General features: G+C 40.0%; 1 pseudogene; it reads left to right on the top strand.

Moving 5' to 3' along the window:
* Positions 1–11,141: 11,141 nt before the first annotated feature.
* On the top strand, positions 11,142–18,626 carry LOC110775498 (pentatricopeptide repeat-containing protein At2g13600-like; annotated as a pseudogene).
* The last annotated feature ends 703 nt before the right edge of the window (positions 18,627–19,329 follow it).

Genomic DNA, 19,329 nt, shown 5'->3' with positions numbered 1-19,329 from the left:
CAGTATGCAGCATATAATACTAATTCGATCGTGATTATCTGATTTAAATATCATTAAGGGACCTAGCATGATAATCCGATTTCCCAAAAATATTATATTTATTAGGCGTGATAGAACAATCATATTAGGTTAGTTTAACAGTTCATAAAAAGGACGAGGAAAGCGGTTAAATCATCGAAAAGGGACACATTACGACGCACCCTTGAGAGGTGCGTCAGGGTTCTCAGAAAACTAACCACTTTGACTTTGCTATTTCTCCTTTTTATTTAACGAATCTCGATTATGGGACAGGATACGTTCTGTTCGATTTATGGATCGATTGCGACAGAACGCGTGAACAGTTTCGCAGCGAGAGGCTTGGGCTCAGGGGGTTTTGAGTCAATACTCAGAATATATTATGTGTTGTTGTGTGTTGTTTCACGTCGAAACTAGGGGTCTATTTATAGGGAAGAGTTCGTGGAAAGATAGGATTGCAGAGTTCTAATCCACAAAGAATTAGGAAAAGAAACGTACCCAGGTATTTTCAGCGCCCAGGCCTGGGCGCCGAAGATTTCGGCGCCCAGAGCCAGGCGTTGAAAATAGGGTCTGGGCAGTTTTTTGTTTAGTCAGATTTGGATTCTAAAATCCGTAGAGTTTGAGATTAATTTGAGTCTTTTAGCGCGTATCAATTTGTGACGGAATGCGTCTGGGCCCGTTACGAACTCTAGGTTCGTTAGGATTTTAATTAATACGTAACTCTTATTTCCGAATCCTTTTAGGAATAGGATTCTCGCAGTTTTCTATCTCATTTAGGATTTATGTTGGAATGCAACACCTAATTCTGACAGATTTTGCCACTTTTAGAAGCTACTTTTTTACGGCAGTTACTATTTTTAGCAGGTTTCCATAAATAGCTGGTTTCGGGTGAAATGAAATGGGGAATCGAGATTCGTTTATTTTATAGGAGATGCGTTGTCAAGTGGAGCTTTTATGCTTTCATCATCGAACCTTTCCCTTGCAGGAATGGGGACAAAAGTAGGTGTCTACAGTTAGCCCCCACTTTGATTGAGTCTTGGAGTAAGACGATTGTCAAAGTATTAGACGGATGCGTCGCACAAGCCATGGTGTATGTGACCTGTTTTGCGAGGGTCTCACGAGCCCCCGAGTGATAACATTTGACTTAAGGGTCATCACTTGAAGTGTCGACATATCCCTCACGTGTCATTGGTATTTGTCAACTGATAGTATAGAAACTTCCTCACTTTGTCATTGGAAGGATCTAAAGGTGCGTAGAAACCCCCTCACTTTTTCATTGGGAGTAACTACAAATGTTTTCGAAATTAAAGCTGTAAAGTGTAATTGGGCCTGGCCAAGCCCAATCACGAGGTAAAACGTTTTTAAAGATTCTCATTTTCAGGGCTGGCTAAACGAGAAAACCCCCTTGTTTTTATAGGAAGTAAAACGAAGGAAAATCCAGTACCCTTGTTTTTATAGGAAGTAAAACGAAGGAAAATCCAGTAAAAGTTATCGCTGCAGCGACTAAGGACCTGCGCTGTTAGTGACGCAGACCCCGCCCGCTGAAGGTGGGCGAGCCTGTCCTCTGAGGGGGACCCCCCGTCCGATAGAAGTGGACGAATCTGTTTGATGTTTTTGAAAATAAGGACCTACGCGGTTTGTGACGTAGACCCCGCCCACTGAAGGTGGCGAACCTTGTCCGCTGAGGGTGGACACCCCGTCCGATAGAAGCGGACGAATCTGTTTTAAATTTTTTGAAAATAAGGACCTACGCGGTTTGTGACGTAGACCCCGCCCGCTGAAGGTGGCGAACCTTGTCCGCTGAGGGTGGACACCCCGTCCGATAGAAGCGGACGAATCTGTTTTAAATTTTTTGAAAATAAAGACCTACGCGGTTTGTGACGTAGACCCCGCCGGCTGAAGATGGCGAGCCTGTCCGCTGAGGGTGGACCCCCCGTCCGATAGAAGTGGACGAATCTATTTGAAATTTTTGTTTTTTTTTTGAAAATAAGGACCTACGTGGTTTGCGCCGTAGACCCCGCCGGCTGAAGATTGCGAGCCTATTTTAAATTTGAAGACTTTATTCTTTGAAAAACTGAGGACCTGCGCGGCTAGTAACGCAGACCCCGCCCGCTGAGGGTGGGCGAGCCCATTTTGAATTTCTTATTTTGCCTATGTAGAAGAGCTTTTGGTGATTACAACCTGTTGGTGGGTCATAATATTTCCTGATTAGATGTGTCCTATAAGTGGGTCCACACTGTGTATATTTAACAATATATTTTTTGAGATATCCAAACATGATATGGTGCGTGGCGCAGTCTGGGAATGTGATTTTGATTGTGCGCTCTTTGTTGGAATCCACTTTTCGCGAGCCCCCAAGTGTTGGGGCTCGCCGGTTGTTTTTCGCGTCTTGTAATCATGTTCGGGGTCATGCTCGTATGTGCGAGCGACCTCTTATAGTAGTGTGCTATTTTTAACAAAGCCGTGAGGTGCGAATTTCAGTGAAGAAATCGGCAATTTTCAAGCCGAATGAATATGGCAGGGCCCAATAGAAGTTAGGGCCTTTTGAGCCTGGATTCATTTTCGGCGCCCAGGCCTGGGCGTTGAAATAATTCACGCCCAGGTGGGGCGTTGAAAGTGTTGTTTGGGCTGGTCTTTTGATGACACAGTTGGCCTCTTGTTCATTCGTTTATTTCACTTGGAAGTTCTATGTATTCTCTTGTCTTTTGTTTTTTTTTTCTTTAGAACGTGATGATTTTCTTGAGAAGCCGTAGCCGATCGGTGGACTACGGTGCTTGTCGCTTTGGGGCGATTATTTTAAGGAACTGTTGCTCTTTAAGGCGTACAGTTATTGCAGTAGTTGGGCGAGTCTATTTGGTCCGAGGAACATACCTTGAGGCGTAAGACTTTGACCGCTCTTATATTTTTTGAACGTGTTCGTGAATGATGATATGTATGCGCGAACGAGCGTTCATAGAATGGCCGTTGTGTGCGGTCCATTAATCAGATTGCTTGAATCATTTTTTTTTGAGTAATGACTGATTTTGAATAGTTTGCTTAGAAGCTTGATAGGGGTCAGGTCCATTCATGAAGTGGGCTCAAACATCGTGCCCTTTCGATTGTTCAAACATTTGCTTCGAGATTTTTTTTATTTTGTTATGGTTGTTTCGTAGCTTGGAGCCCCCAAGTATGCATGTTGGGATACTTCCTTTTGGCGTACGATTTTGTAGGTTCTTTCGAGAAAGATGCCTTGGGGTTTTGCTCGTGTAGGTGCGAGCTATTCCTTCCGTGGTAGGTAATGTTTTGCTACCTTTAATCCTTAATGTAGAAGTCGTGTGGCTTGCATTTGGGCGATAAGTAGTCTTTGCCTCTTACCCTTGGTCGTGCTTGCATTAGTGCAATGTGCCTTACCCTTTTTTAGACTTGTGCTGTGGGATTATGGTGCAACGCAGGCTTGTGTGGCCTAACGGCGTGTCTTAGAACATTCTTCCAAGTGTTGGGATATCATTATTTGGAGTATTTCATCATGCCTTGTTCAGGTGTTCGAATAAGTGTAGCACCTTCTGCGTGGGTTTGCACGGCTTATTACTTCGTTCGATGCGAGGATTCATAGGTGTTTCTTTCTTATTTTTATATCAGGGCAAGATTTAGCAAGCAGAGATATACAACGCCCAGGCCGGGGCGTTAAAGATATCGTCGCCCAGCTCTGGGTGTTGAAAATTATCTCTGGGTATATTTTGACATTTCTTATCCTTGATTTTTTCTTTCGCTTTTGCTTTGGAACGAGGTAGACTGTGTAACGGGCGCTTGTAGGGCGAGCGTTATGTGCAGTGGTTTGATCGGAGTTTTGGTGACTCGCGACTTTCAGTTACCCTTGTTAGTGGGGTGACTTTATATATTCTAAGTAGTGTTTTAGAATTTGGGAGGGGTTGTAGCCATTCTAAGATTCGTTTTACACGATTAAAGCTTAGGGTTGTGCCCCTATGATGTATGTATAGCATTAGCGTCGAGAATTTGCGATGAAATCGTCATTTCGAGCATTTTCAGAGTGTTTTTCTCAAGCCACCAATTGTAGCTACGGGATTGGCTTGGTGCTATAATGCTTTGCATACGTTTTTATGCATTCATGGTGACATGGATCATGAATAGTTTGAACCAGACTCGTTTAGTGCGAGGTACGTTCGAGTAGTGATTTTGCTGCTTCTCTTGTAAATGTCGTATTGTGCGACATTGCCATGGTCAAGGTAGTAACATGTGGAAGTATGCCTTGACCAAAAGTTAGGTGCCTTTCTTTACCCATAATCATATTTAAAAATCTTTTTGACTCACTTGCAACATTGAGATAGACGCATACTAAGCTTAAACCAACGACACTTTATTATGTTCGAAGAAGTCTTTAAAAATCATTTGAAAATTATTTAAAATCCGAGTCCTACTGTGTACAATCCGAGGCGTCCTAGGCAAGTTGACTTATAGAAGGGTTCGTACAGGATCACATGAGTGAATCAAAATACTGTTACGATTTTTGGAATGCTGTATAAGGATTTGCTGGAAGCCAGGGTGCAGGCGCCAAGATTTTACTTGTGCCCGTGCGGCATATGCTTTAGGCTTTTAGGGCCATCTTTTCCAGAATTGCGGGAATATAAACCGTTTTCAAACGACTTAGATTTACTTGGTGTATGTCTGCACAAAAGGTCAAGGTATACCTAGTTCTTTCCCTATGCTCTTTCATTTCAATTTTTAGCCCCCAGTTGCTATTATGTCTTCCCATTAACGATGTTTTTAGATTTCGATTTTAGATGCCCGTGTCATATGTCTGAGTAGGGTGAGCCTTGGTTAAGTGCCAAGTCCTATTGACAATGTCTGATTTTTTTTTAAAGGAGATTAGCAAGCATTTGAATTACCACGAACGGATACCCTGAGTTCGGAGGAACGATGGGGCGATGCCGTAGAACAATCCTCTTTATTGCAAGCTTACTGCCCTTACTATTTGTTGGCGATCATGACTGTGTCTAGTGGTGAAAGAAGGTCTTTAAGCGAACGACTATGTCTAGTGGTGAAAGAAAGTCTTTAAGTGAGTTAGTTCGCTTTTAGGGAGGGTCAAGTCAAGTACTTTAGAGGTCATGGGCGCTTGCGCTAGCCCCCATTCAATTGAGACAGAGCGATCTTTTGAGTCTTGGCTATGCGCCTAGGAGTGTGAGTGCTCCTTCTGGCAAGGTACGTGCCTTTATTATTTTTCGATGTGTGCTCATTAATTTTGGCATCTTGGTGACTTGGATTCTTCCTTTGACTTAAATTTTTCTTTCGACTTGGGTTGCAAGTAATTAAATTTCAACAAGGAACTTCTATTTTTATTCTTGTTATTCTATAGGCTTTAATATTTTTGCAAATTGGTTGGACCGAATCATGGATTGCCTACGTATCCGCCTTAAATAATTTTAATTTGGAATCAGGTCTTGCGTAGTTCTTAGCCTAGAAAATGGTTTCTTAGGATGCCGATTTTAAACAAGTACGTTCTGAGGTGGAAACATATTATTTGAAACGGTAGAATAAGTGAAGTTTATTATTATTTTAATCTGCTGCCTTGCCGTAAAAATTTGTTTTATATATTTTTTGAGTACATGTATTTTTTAGTACGTGGTACGTACGTCTGAATACGTGTTGTACCCCTCCAAGTGTTCGTTATTTTTCCGTGCATGTGCGGATAAAATGACAAGCACTTCTGGACAAAATTTGGCGAGTAGAGAGATTCAGCGCCCAGGCTGGGGCGCTAAAGGTTTCGGCGCCCAGCTGTGGGCGCTGAAGATTATTTCTGGGCGGATCTTTTTTGGTGCGCTATATGCTTCTCTTTCTTTTTAGATGAACTTTTAAACGCGCTTTGCAAAGTTTGCTTTTTTTTTATTCATTATTGTTTTGTACTTTTCATTTGTCTTCTTTTTTTTACTCGTGACTCAAGACGGTTTGAAAAATGGGTTGAATGAGATAGGATAATTTGTATAGGTATTGGTCAAGCATGAGGATTATATCTGCTAGGACTCACAACTTGCAGCCTCAAGCTAGTGTCATGAGTTTAAATCAACCAAGGTCGATGAGTAGCATGGGGACGGCTCAAGGGTATATCAACTGGATGTATCCACACAAGTTATATGGTCATTATGCTAATGGTGGTGTAAGAACAGGTTTGGGCTTTGGAAATAATGGGTATGACGCACGTGTTAATGGTCGCGCGTGGTTTGCGGTTGACAACAAGTTCAAGAACAAGAGTCGAGGTAATGGTTTGTTGGGTTATGGCAGTGAGAACATGGATGGGTTAAATGAGCTGAACAGGGGCCCCAGAGCGAAGGTGTCTAAGAACATAAGGACTGGAAAGGGTAGACATCGTAGAATTTTATGATTTGGATTGGTTGACTCAATTCTCTTCCTTCGTTTACTTGGGTAAATTTCGCACTTTGGGAGGTACGGGCTAAGTATTTCATGGCTCGCTCTTTTCGCTTTCCCTTTTCTTTTTCTCTTTTTTCTTTTTGCTTGGGATTTCTCCCCAACATAAATCCTTCAATCAATTTGGGCTAAAAGGTAGATGGTTGTGGTCTTTGAGTCACGAGGCGAGACTGAGTGAGCCTCGTTTGGTAGGCCTATAGTGGACCTTTAATTTTAGTAGGCCTAGGGCGGACCTTTAAATTGTCTTACTTTGCAAGCGTATTTAGTCGTTTCTTAAAATAGCGTAGATTCAAAATGTTGTTTTTACCTTATTGAATTTTAACGAAAGAATTACATCGAAAGTAATTTTTGTTTCTTTTCAGATTCTAGTTTCTGAGATTTAATTGGAAGTTGTGATTTAGACTCAAACTTTCATTAATCTTTCTGATTATAACCCGTGTATGAATACAAGGAGGTGGCCTAGACTCAAAATAATGACGTGGCGTAAGCCTATAATACTTGACCAAGCAACTCTCAGACTTAGGCTAATTGGACCATAACTTTCGTTGGTTGACACTTTAGATTTTAAACCTTCGGTGTTCATTTGTCATGCGCCATTTTGTTTAATGTTGGCAAGGTAGTTAATTGGGGAGATCGATTTTTTATTTTTGCAAGACTAGAATCATTAGTGCGGCTTCTCTCTTAGTGTGTATTGCTTTACCCCAATGGTAGCCCTATTGGTATGCCGATTTGGGTATTTTCATGGTTGGTCATGTTGCATTCATGGAAGATCTCTTAGTCCGTACTTAATAGTATTTCAAGGAGTGAGTGACTCGAGAGGACTATGATAGTCGTGACCCAATGTGATTATAAGCCTTGAGGCCATTGATTTTTCTTGCCAATGGTATTGACACCTTAGGTTCACTTTGGGGTTTGTGCGACTATGGGGGAATGATTTTCAGAATGTGACCGTTTCCATTTTGCAAATACTATAACATATTCTTTTTATTGGTGAGAGAGAGTATTGAGGCCGTAGACTCTTAGTAAGGGATGACAATTACATATGGGTGCTTATTGATTTAAATGTTAGGAGGGGAGACTCAATATGGTTTAACCTTTTAACTTGCAGAACGACACCAAGCATTAGGACCGATTCTAAGACAACTAAGACTTAGGATTTGGATTGTACTTTGGCATAGCCTAGTCTAGACTCGGATTTATTCATTTTCTATTTGAACATTTATTTTTTCTTGAAGACTTTATTCGAACATTATTTTTTTTGAATACTTCGCCCATGTGACATTCATAATTATTAGCATGTTCGGTTTTTAGTGTCGAGCATTGTCGTCGTAGGAGGCCTAACAACGACGCAAAGAGTTATTTATTTTTATTTTTTAGTCGCTTTTAGAATCGAGTGCCTTTTCATACGCCCTCGTAGCAATTGTTTTTACGAAAAGTTATATTTTTTGCTACGTATTTTCTTCATGCGTGGGCGCCGAGGCTGCTGTGCCTGACCAAAAGGCCAGGCAGCAACTTCAGCGCCCAGCAGTGGGCGTGAGAAATATTGGCGCCCAGCCAGGGGCGCTGAAAATGCGTCCCTAACTGGTACTCGTTTTCTGTTCGCGTATATTCTTTTGTTTTATGCGACTTAATTTTGTGTGCTTGCCTAATAACGTCCTTTACGCGTTGTGCAGCGTTTGTGGGATTCGTTACAGGCCATCCCGAGCGTCGCTTATTTTGTGGCGATCATTCGGGTTTGCGGAACACGTGTTTTGGTATAACTCTTTGGCAAATTAGTCTATGAATGTTTGGGCAATTTTTAAGGTCATTGGTTTTCTAGGATAGTTTGTCACACACAATCACATATTTCGCTACACATAACTACATTACAAACATGGATTTGAAAATTGAATATGCCACGTAGTTTATGATAGGCTTCTATGGGTAGTATTTGCGCCTGGCTTGGTACCGCTTCTATCGTAGATCCAACACATGCCCCGGTCGAGGTAGTGTCTTCAACAGACGAATTTCGCTCAAGAGGCCAACCCGCAAGTGCAAGCCAAGGGGGCATGCAGGCGAGAGGGACCTAATGGGCGAGCGATTGGGTTCGGGATAGGTGTACTACCTGCGCAAGTACCGAGTGGGAAACATGCGCGGCGTATGCACCCCCCTATTGGCGAAAAAAGGTATCCTTAGTCCCAACTCCCGAGGGAGCCGAGATTCGTTATGATGTTCTGCCCGTTCACATTAATATGCTGATTTTCAGGTCGTCCCAACTTGATGGGGAAATAAACGCGGGGTAGGATCGTTTCACCCTTCGGCTATTTTGATTACCTACAAGCACGAGTATTTCCTTCACTATCCCCAGCGGAGTCGCCACTGTGAGGGGGTCGAAAAAGCGCGAGGCTAATGCGTGACCTGTCTCTCGTGGGTGTGACGATTCTTTTTATTCAATCAAGTGTAATTGGATTTCCTATGAGTATACACCCAATTGACTAGTAATATAGGAGTCGCCATTCAGTTTTTAACGACAATGAGAAAAACTGACAAAACCCGGTTATCGTGATATAAAGGGAGTGCAATTATGTTTGACCACGACGGCCGTAGGTTCCCTTGTGATCCCTGGTGTGGGGATCTCTCAATATACACCCGCAAGGTAGAGATTGAGGGTTCGGGGGACTGTAACTACCGAGAGGAGTAATTCGCTCGTCGATAACTCTAGAGGCAGGATATCCTTACTAGCTCAGCATAAATAATTGAAGGGATATGCGTTAACTATTAAACTAATCTGAATTGATTTTAGCAGTATGCAGCATATAATACTAATTCGATCGTGATTATCTGATTTAAATATCATTAAGGGACCTAGCATGATAATCCGATTTCCCAAAAATATTATATTTATTAGGCGTGATAGAACAATCATATTAGGTTAGTTTAACAGTTCATAAAAAGGGCGAGGAAAGCGGTTAAATCATCGAAAAGGGACACATTACGACGCACCCTTGAGAGGTGCGTCAGGGTTCTCAGAAAACTAACCACTTTGACTTTGCTATTTCTCCTTTTTATTTAACGAATCTCGATTATGGGACAGGATACGTTCTGTTCGATTTATGGATCGATTGCGACAGAACGCGTGAATAGTTTCGCAGCGAGAGGCTTGGGCTCAGGGGTTTTGAGTCAATACTCAGAATATATTATGTGTTGTTGTGTGTTGTTTCACGTCGAAACTAGGGGTCTATTTATAGGGAAGAGTTCATGGAAAGATAGAATTGCAGAGTTCTAATCCACAAAGAATTAGGAAAAGAAACGTACCCAGGTATTTTCAGCGCCCAGGCCTGGGCGCCGAAGATTTCGGCGCCCAGAGCCAGGCGTTGAAAATAGGGTCTGGGCAGTTTTTTGTTTAGTCAGATTCGGATTCTAAAATCTGTAGAGTTTGAGATTAATTTGAGTCTTTTAGCGCGTATCAATTTGTGACGGAATGCGTCTGGGCCCGTTACGAACTCTAGGCTCGTTAGGATTTTAATTAATACGTAACTCTTATTTCCGAATCCTTTTAGGAATAGGATTCTCGCAGTTTTCTATCTCATTTAGGATTTATGTTGGAATGCAACACCTAATTCTGACAGATTTTGCCACTTTTAGAAGCTACTTTTTTACGGCAGTTACTATTTTTAGCAGGTTTCCATAAATAGCTGGTTTCGGGTGAAATGAAATGGGGAATCGAGATTCGTTTATTTTATAGGAGATGAGTTGTCAAGTGGAGCTTTTATGCTTTCATCATCGAACCTTTCCCTTGCGGGAATGGGGACAAAAGTAGGTGTCTACAGTGGATGAAGTCACCTATTTCCACAAGAAAATCGCTGATGATGTCATGAACCAGTACAATTGTGGTTGAAGCAGCAGTAATGGAGGAGAGAGGAATGAAACACGGTACAGAGAAGAGAAGGGTTAAGGGTTTTTTGAAAATAAAATAAAATCCTTGTTTAGGTGGCAAGTGATGATGACGTGTCCAATATTTTAGCAGGGAAACCAACTTTAGGTTGTCAACGTTTTTAACGTTGACTTTGTAGCAGGTAACCGGTCATCCAGGCTTAATAATAGTAGTTGGGTCATAAATGTTGGATTATTTAGAAATATCGCATAGGTAGGCTTAATTAAAGAAAATCGGGCAAATGTTGGATTAATAATTACAAATTTTCCTTGACTTTGTAGCAGGTAACCGGTCATCCAGGCTTAATAATAGTATTTGGGTCATAAAGGTTGGATTATTTAGAAATATCGCATAGGTAGGCTTAATTAAAGAAAACCGGGCAAAGGTTGGATTATTAATTACAAATTTTCCTATTTTAAAATTGAAGAACCTAATCCTTCCCTACACTCCCATTAATTAACAATCCGTGGACTATGGAAAATGGTTTTTTTTTTTTTTTTTTTTTTTTTTTTTTTTTTCGAAAAATAAAAAAGACTATGGACAATGGTGCACATAGAGCATGGTGCACCAAAAGAATATATGTGCATAAGCAAAAGAACATGACACTGCGGCAAAAGAACATGCAATATAATATTTCACTTTTTTGTTATAAAAATAATATATTATTTTACTATTTATTAAAAACCTAAATAAAAAAATATTCATGTTCTTTTCTCGTAACCAAATGTTCTATCAATTATATACTAGTGTTCTTAAGGTGCACCATGCTCTATGTGTACCATGGTCCACCATCTAAATTGCCATTAATCTGGGAAATGATGTATTAGCTGAGCAAGAGAAAGGGTACCATAATTTCCTCAAAAGTGTCCACCAAACCTCAGATTTACCCCATGGGAAAGCAATTCATGCCAAGATCATCAAAAACTGTTGCTTCCGTTCCATTTTTCTCTAAGATTTCTTCTTAATATGTACCTTAAATTTGCGGATTTTGATAATGCAGTGCACTTGTTCGATGAAATGCCCCAGGGAAATGTTGTGCTTTGGTCTTTGTTTATAGTTGGATTTGTGCGCAATGGTCTTTTATATTTTTCTTGTATGTTAAGTATTGTGGGGGCTAATGAGTTGACTTTAGTTAGTGCACTTAATGCTTGCTCTTCTACCAGGTTTGTTTCTCAGGTTTAGTCATTGGTTATTCGAATCGAGTACGAATGGAATGTGTTTGTCAATAATGGATTTTTCACTGCTTGGATAAGGAATGGTGAGTTATTGGATAATATTAAGGGTTTTGATGGATTTTGGATAAAGATATTGTATTTTGGAATGCTATGATGTTTGGGTACTTGAAGCTTTCACGTTGAACTTTTCGTGAGATCAATTGCAAGAATGTTCGGTCTTGGACATCGATGAAAACCGACTGCTTGACTTGTGGGGCACCAAGTAAAGCACTAGAGCTCCCTGGAGAAATGAAGATGGAGGGTATACGGCCTAATCGGTTAAGTCTCGCCACTACGTTTAGAGCATGTGCTAATATGGCTTCTTTAGATGAAGGGAAGAAAGCTCATGGTTTGAGAATAAATCTTGGATATATATATATATATATATATATATATATATATATATATATATATATATATATATATATATATATATATATATATATATATATATATATATATATATATATATATATATATATATATATATAGGTATATATATATATAGGTTTAGGCTCACGTGAGAAGTGTCCTTATCGTGAGAAGGGTGAGAAGTATTCATATCCGTTCATTTAACTGAATAAATGGTCAAGATTTTGTATAACAAATATAGCTCCACTGATGTTTATTATTTCCGCTTCCCACGTCATTTAATCAACCTAAAAAAAATTCACGTACTCTTTTTCTCTTTGCCCCTGTTTCACCCCTCTGTCATTTTCTTCCATGAAGCTTTGACACCGTGACACGACACCTCTCTTGTACTTGTCCAAATCTCTCTTCACTTGTCCATTACTCTCTCATCTTTCAGATTTCATGGTTGTCTTCGCCAGAGCTCTTGTTGTATTTTACCAAAAATCACTTCTCTCATAATCTACTTCATCATCTAAAGAAAATATTGCAATAATCTCAACGAAAAATGGAGGAAGTGAGGAACTAAAGTAATCCATTCTCTCTTCTTTCAATTTCTTACTCACATTAGTAAAAATAAGCTAAGGATTTTTTAGACGTTCTTCTTTCTCTCTCTCTCTCGAGCTTGGGCGCACGTTAAGGGCATTTCACTAACGTTCACCACCCTCCATTGATGGCGAAGAAGAAGAAGCCTGCGCTCAATATAGGTACTGCGAAAGATGCTGCGAAGGTTTCTCAAGTGATTCCACGTGTTTTTGAAACTAATACTGAGCAGGAAGACACCCAAAAATCATACCCAGATGAAGATGCTCTGGTTTTCGATTCAAATGGGGAAGAACTGACGCACTCTCCTATTGTTCATCCATCAGCTGGTATGATCTCGCGTAAACTTCACAATACTATCCTTCAAATTAATCGTGAGCTAGGAATTGTGGGAAATAATCATGTGATTGGAAACTCAAATCAAAATCAAGGTGTTGAAAAACCTGATAGTTCTAATGTTGTGATGCCTGAAGTTGCTCCGAAGGAGCCATGGAAGAACTTGTTTACTTGATAAAAAATGGCTGCAAAAGGGGCTTCTTTGACGTTTGTTACCCTAGTAGTTCAGGAGGGGAAGAAGGTGGCTCAGTTGCAGAAGTGTGAACTGAAGGATTTGACTGAAAAATGGCAAGCTTCAATGGTGATGTATGTAGTTGGAGAATCACCCACTATAGCTTTTGTGAAGAGATTTATGGAGGGGGTCTGGAACTCTGTGGCTCAACCACAAGTTTTTTACCATGATGAGGGTTACTTCATCATCAAGTTTGCTCATACTGAAGATAGGAACCAGTTTTTTGTAGGGGGGCCATACTCTTTCTATGGCAAACCTGTGATTATCAAGCCATGGACAACTGAATTTAATTTCTATGAGGAGGTTCTTAGGGTGATTCCTTTATGGGTGAAGTTCCCTAACTTGCCTCTTAACTGTTGGAGGAGTGAATCATTGAGTAGAATCGATAGTTTGCTGGGGGGTACCATTTTTTGCAGATGAATGCACAACTAGACAGGATAGAGTTTCATTTGCAAGAGTCCTGATTGAGATGGACATCACTACCCCTCTGCCTGATCATGTTTGGATTGAGGATGCCACTGGAAGGGTGTTTAAAGAGTCTGTGGTGTATGATTGGGAGCTTGTATATTGTAAGAAGTGTGGTACTGCAGGGCATGATTGTGATAAGAAGGCCAATCCACCAACTCCAAAACCAGTCACTAAGAAAGTGTGGGTTCCAAAACCAGCCCAAAAGGTGCAGCCAGTTGTGATCCAGAAACAAGACAATGGTGCTTCTAGTGTTCATACCCCCCCTGTAATGAATAGTTCAGTTGTGACTGAACCAAATCCATGGAAGATTGTTACTAGAAGGACTAAAGGCTTTTCTAAAATGAGATCTCTGACTCCCAACAATCCCTTCAGTGTGCTCTCTGGAGAATTGGGTTTCAAAGAAATTTCTGATGGACATATGGAAGGTGAAGATGGGGGGTTGTGTGCTCAATTTGAAACTGTCAATGAAGAAGGTTAACATGTGTAGCTGGAATGTGAGAGGCCTTAATGATCCTATTAAGGTCCCTGAGGTAAAGAATCTGATCAATTTGCATAATATTAAGTTTATTGCCTTGTAAGAAACCAGAGTTAAATGCAGCAATTTCAATAAAGTCACTAGCAAATGTGGTAGACACTGGAAGTGGGAGAACAACTATACTTTGAACCCTAGAGGAAGAATTTGGATTGGTTGGCAATTCCTTGAGTTAGATGTTCATGTTTTGCTTATCCATGAACAGTTTATCCATTGTGAAATAAAAGATAGAACTGGAGTAGTTTTCCTGTACGTTACCATGGTGTATGGTTTGCATACCATTGATACCAGGAAGCCTTTATGGAACTCTCTTCTTTCTCTTGTAGGAAGTGTTGGGAGTTATCCTTGGATTATTTCAGGTGATTTTAACTCACCTCTTTCTGAAGCTGATAGAATCAATGGATCTCCTGTCACTGCTGCAGAAATGAGAGATTTTGATGAATTTGTTACAGCAGCTGGCCTGTGTCCTCTAAAAAGTGTTGGCTATTATTTTTCTTGGCATAAGGGTGTGGGGGAGGGGAAAATTGCTAGTAGAATTGATTGGTGTTTGGGGAATGCAAGCTGGATTCATCAGTTTAGTAATGTTCAGGCTGAATATTTAAACCCTTCTATTTCTGACCACTCTCCTATTGTGGTTAAGTGTCTCCCTTTAGATTTCTTAACTACTTGGCTGATCATAGCAAGTTCATGTCTATCATCCAATCTGTTTGGAATGATGATACTGTCCCTGGTTCAGCTATGTTTAGATTGTGGTGCAAGTTGAAAAAAAAGTGAAGAATCACCTAAAGAATTTACACAAGGAAGAGTTTGCTGGTATTACTGATAGAATTTCCAAAGCTAGAAAGGAGCTTGATGAGATTCAATCTGCTTTGCAGCATTCTTCTAACCCTGAGTTGTTAAACAAGGAAGCCACAAGTATGGAGAATCTCAGGAAATGGTTGAGAGTGGATGATATAGATTTGAGGCAAAAATCTAGAATCCAATGGTTGCACCTTGGTGATTCTAACAACTAGTTTTTCTTTTCCAATATGAAAGAAAGAAATAGGCTCAATAGAATTTCTATTCTATATGATGATAATGGTACTAGATTGGTGGATCCAGACCACATTCAGCATGACATTTTGTCATTTTATAAGAAGATGATGGGGTCTTCTGCTCCCTCCCTTCCCTCCATTCATGTGCCTACTGTTAGAAGTGGTCCTAAACTCTCTGATGCAGCAAAAAATGAGCTCTGCAGGGCATTGACAAATGAGGAAATTGATTCTGCAATCAAAGGTATTGGTAATGATAAAGCCCCTGGTCCTGATGGGTTGAATGCAGTGTTCTTTAAGAAAGCTTGGCCTGTTATCAAGCAGGATGTGTATCAAGTAGTGAGGGAAGTGCTCAGTTCTAATCAAATGCTTACTCAGTATAATTTCACCTCCATTAATCTTATTCCCAAGATTCCAAATCCTACTAGAGTGAAAGATTATAGGCCTATTGCATGTTGCAATGTGGTTTATAAGCTAGTTTCCAAGATTCTGACCTCTAGAATGCAAGGTGTTATTGGTCAAGTGGTGAGTGATTGCCAATCTGGTTTCATCCCTGATAGGCTTATTTCAGACAATATCTTGTTGGCTACTGAACTCATTAAAGGTTATACCATAGCTCATCTGTCACCTAGATGCATGCTTAACATAGATTTGAAGAAGGCTTATGACTCCATTGAATGGAGTTTCTTATACAGTGTTATGATTGAGTTGGGATTCCCTAAAATCTTTGCTGATTGGGTGTTCACTTGTATCTCAACTGTTTCTTACAACATCTTGATCAATGGGGAGCCTAGTGTTCCTTTTAGAGCAAAGAAGTGGTTGAGGCAAGGTGACCCAATGTCTCCTTTCCTTTTTGCTATTGGCATGGAGTACTTGTCCAGGCACTTACAGCAACTGAAACATCTACCTGATTTTAAATTCCACCCAAAGTGTGAGAAGTTCGCCTTAACTCACATGCTATTTGTAGATGACTTGCTCATGTTCTGTTGAGCTGATCCTATTTCTATTGCCTTACTCCTAGATGCTTTCAACAAATTCTCTTTGGCTTCAGGGTTAGAAGCTAACATGGATAAAAGCAATATCTATATGGGGGGGGGGTGTATGGAGATGATAGAGCAACTGTTCTTGAGTCTGTCAGCATTCTTGAAGGCTCTTTTCCATTTAGATATCTTGGTGTTCCTCTCTCAACCAAGAAGTTAGTGTACAACCAATGTAGGCCTTTGATTGACAAAGTGATTGCAAGGGCTAAGACCTGGACTGCTAAACACCTGTCCTATGCAGGCAGGCTACAACTTGTTCAAACAATTCTGCTGATCCTTCAATCTTTTTGGTGTCAGATCTTCATTTTTCCCAAAAAGGTGATTAAAGAAATCCAAAGTTTCTGCAGGATCTTTATGTGGACCGGTAATATTGATCCTTCTAAGAAAGCTCTGGTGGCTTGGCATACTATTTGTTTACCTAAGTGTGCAGGGGGGTTGAATCTTAAAGACATGTGCATTTGGAACAAGGCAGCCGTTGCTAAGTTACTACGGGCCATCACTCATAAGAAAGATAAGTTGTGGTGTAAATGGGTGAATACCTATTATATCAAGGGAAGAGATATTAGGAATGTTCAGTGGCCTAAATCTATGTCTTGGTCCCTGCAGAAGGTGTTGGGTTCACATAAGATGATTGATGATGTTGGGGGGGTGGAATACTGTGTGCAAGAATAGCTCTTATTCAATCAAAGCTATGTACCAGAGGCTATTGGGTCTTTATGAGAAAGTTAGATGGAGAAGGCTTGTCTGTCATAACAAAGCTTCACCAAAGAGTTTGTTTATTTCCTAGGTGGCTATTTGGGGTAGGCTTCCTACTCTAGATAGGCTACTAAAATGGAAAGTAGTGGATAACAACACCTGCCCTCTGTGTAGTAATCAACCAGAATCTATTCAACATCTTTTCTTTGAGTGTGGTTACTCAAATGTTATCTGGTCTCATGTTTTGAGGAGTTTACAGTTCACCAGACCAGTGGGGAAGTTTGATTGTGAGATGGCTTGGATGATGAAAGCTGCAAAAAGATCAGGAGACAGGTTCAAACTGTTGCTCATCTATTTTGCAGAATGTATCTATGGTATATGGCTGCAAAGGAATGCTAAGGTGTTCACTAACTCTTGCAGAAGCTCTCAAGATATGCTGAAGGAAATTAAGTTTAGAGTAGCTTGTAGGCTATTGATAATCAGCATCAGTTGTTGTTAGCTTAGTGCTGTCTTTGTTTATTGTTGGCTTTGTAGCTAGTTAACTGCTGGCTACTACCTAGTGGTGTTTTGGTTGCTTAGGCTGTTGTGCCTTGTATTCTTTTGCTAGTTCTCTAGCTCTCTTGGTAATAATATATTATTATTTGCCAAAAAAAAAAAAAATTCTTACTCTTCAACTTCCCCCAATTCAATTAATTGATCCTATGTTTATCTAACTGAGTAATTGTATACAGCAAATATTATTAATATATCTGTAGTTTGTTTTTGGTGTATCTATAGTTCGGTTTTGATGTATCTGCAGTTTCCTTTTGAAGTATCTGTAATTTGTGTGATTATACAGTGGTAGTTGCATGTGAGTTTGGATGTATTTGTAGGGTAGCATCAATGTATCTGTAATTTAGAGTTGATGTTTCCGTAGTTTAGAGTTGATGTATCTTTAATGAATTTGTGATGTATCTCGATTGTATTTTAGTATATTTGCATTTTTCATAATAAATATGAGGAGTTGGAACAGGGAGGGTTGAGGTATGGAGTTTGGAGAAGAGAGGAAATAAAGGAGTGTGTTTTGACATTTGATGTTTTTATTTCAAATACTTTTTGGAGATTTCGAGAAGATGAATTGTACGTGGTCGCGTGGGAAGTGTTGCTGCTGGACTCTATTATTAAATTTTGCAGCAAGCTGATGGTCGGATTTAATTGATCAAGCGGCTCATATTACTTCTCACGTTTCTCACGCTAAGTACCCTTCCCACCGGATCCCTCGCCTATACATACATACATACATATATATATATATGGACAATTCTCTGGTTGATATGTATGTGAAATGCGGATGTATTGATTAAGGATGGTACCACAGTTATATAGACTACTATGGTTATGGGGTTTGCACTAAATGGTCAAGCATCGGAAGCTCTCTAAGTTTTCGATGAAATGGTAAGTGATGGTGTTGAACCAAATGAAATTACTCTTGTGTGTGTTCTTTATGCCTGTAGCCAAGGTGGGTCAGTGGAAAATTGGATGGAAAAATTTCTCTTTAATGACTAATCAATATGGAATTTCTCTGACTATGTTTGCATGGTTGATCTGCTTGGAAGGACACAAGACCATTAGTTTAGAAAACCTTACTTGGTGCCTGTCATATTTATGGGGATTTTGAAGCAGGAAAGCGTACAGCACAGTGTGCAATGCATCTTAAGCAAAGTGATCCTTAAACGTTACACTACTTTCATGGTGCATCATTTGTTCCTATTAACAACAACACCACTAATAAGTAATAACTGTAGGTTTATTATGTGTATGGTATTTTAAATGTTTTGTGAGCGCTCCGAGTGTTCAATTTAATTATAAAGTACGGAGTATTATACATCGTTCGATATTGAGATGAAGTGACTTTTATTTAGTTTTGTCTCTTTTTTTTTTTTTTTTGACATAGGCTAAATTTGCAATAAACAAAGAGTTTACAAAACTAAAACACTAAGGTCTTTAGAGACCATCACAAAGATTATAAAACCAACAAAATACATAGGTTCTCCGTTTGCCGGCCCTTGAGTGTTGAAAATTCCTTGTTTACACCGCCAACGAGGCGTAATCGTGCCAAGGCCACTTATGGCTGTGATTTCCTTATAAAACATGGAGGTGAAGTTGGACCGAGTCTCCTTTAATAACCTGTGGAACTTGGATGACAAATGAATAAGGGAAATAGTTAAAATGTCAAAGAGTTCTTGAAAAGACCTTGTGAAGTGCACACAAGCGTCTTGAGTCAACAAACATGACTCGAGTAGCATACTATGAACCCCCAAAAAATTGGGAGCAACGCTCACATAATAGATTTTGAAAGCGTCAAGAACAAATCTTAACGCTAACCTAAAACGAGGATTAACAAAAGCGAATCCCCACGACCACATAACTAAACCCCGGGAACACCCAACCTTTCTATTACACACTACTCTTTCCCTCGTCGAACAACCTGGCAAACCTTCAAGT

This window comes from Spinacia oleracea, chromosome 2, assembly GCF_020520425.1.
Source record: "Spinacia oleracea cultivar Varoflay chromosome 2, BTI_SOV_V1, whole genome shotgun sequence".
In the NCBI taxonomy this organism is placed as follows: domain Eukaryota; kingdom Viridiplantae; phylum Streptophyta; class Magnoliopsida; order Caryophyllales; family Amaranthaceae; genus Spinacia; species Spinacia oleracea.
Note: the sequence above shows the minus strand (reverse complement) of the source record. Positions and strands in the feature narration are given on the sequence as shown.